We start from the raw sequence: 324 nt of genomic DNA, 5'->3' as shown, positions 1-324 counted from the left end.
ACCATGTTGGCCAGGATGGTCTTGATCTCCTGACCTTGTGATCCACCGACTTGGCCTCCCAAAGTGCTGGGATTACAGGCATGAGCCACTGCGCCTGGTGGACAATGTCTTTTAAATACCCAAGTCTAAATAGTTAGTTGGTCAATTTTTCTTTCAAGTAAAAATGGTAATCCATGAAAACAGTGACTAAGTCTGCTCACAACCCAGACAAATGCGCAAGTGCTTTTCCAAGAGTTGATATTTAATGAAATTAGTAATTGTTACTGCTTCACCAAGAACATTCCTTGGGAAACTGGCTAACTGGCTTTTTTTTTTTTTTTTTTA

The sequence above is a fragment of the Colobus angolensis genome, unplaced genomic scaffold (genome assembly GCF_000951035.1).
Source record: "Colobus angolensis palliatus isolate OR3802 unplaced genomic scaffold, Cang.pa_1.0 Scaffold466, whole genome shotgun sequence".
NCBI lineage: Eukaryota > Metazoa > Chordata > Mammalia > Primates > Cercopithecidae > Colobus > Colobus angolensis.
This window is presented reverse-complemented; position numbering follows the sequence as displayed.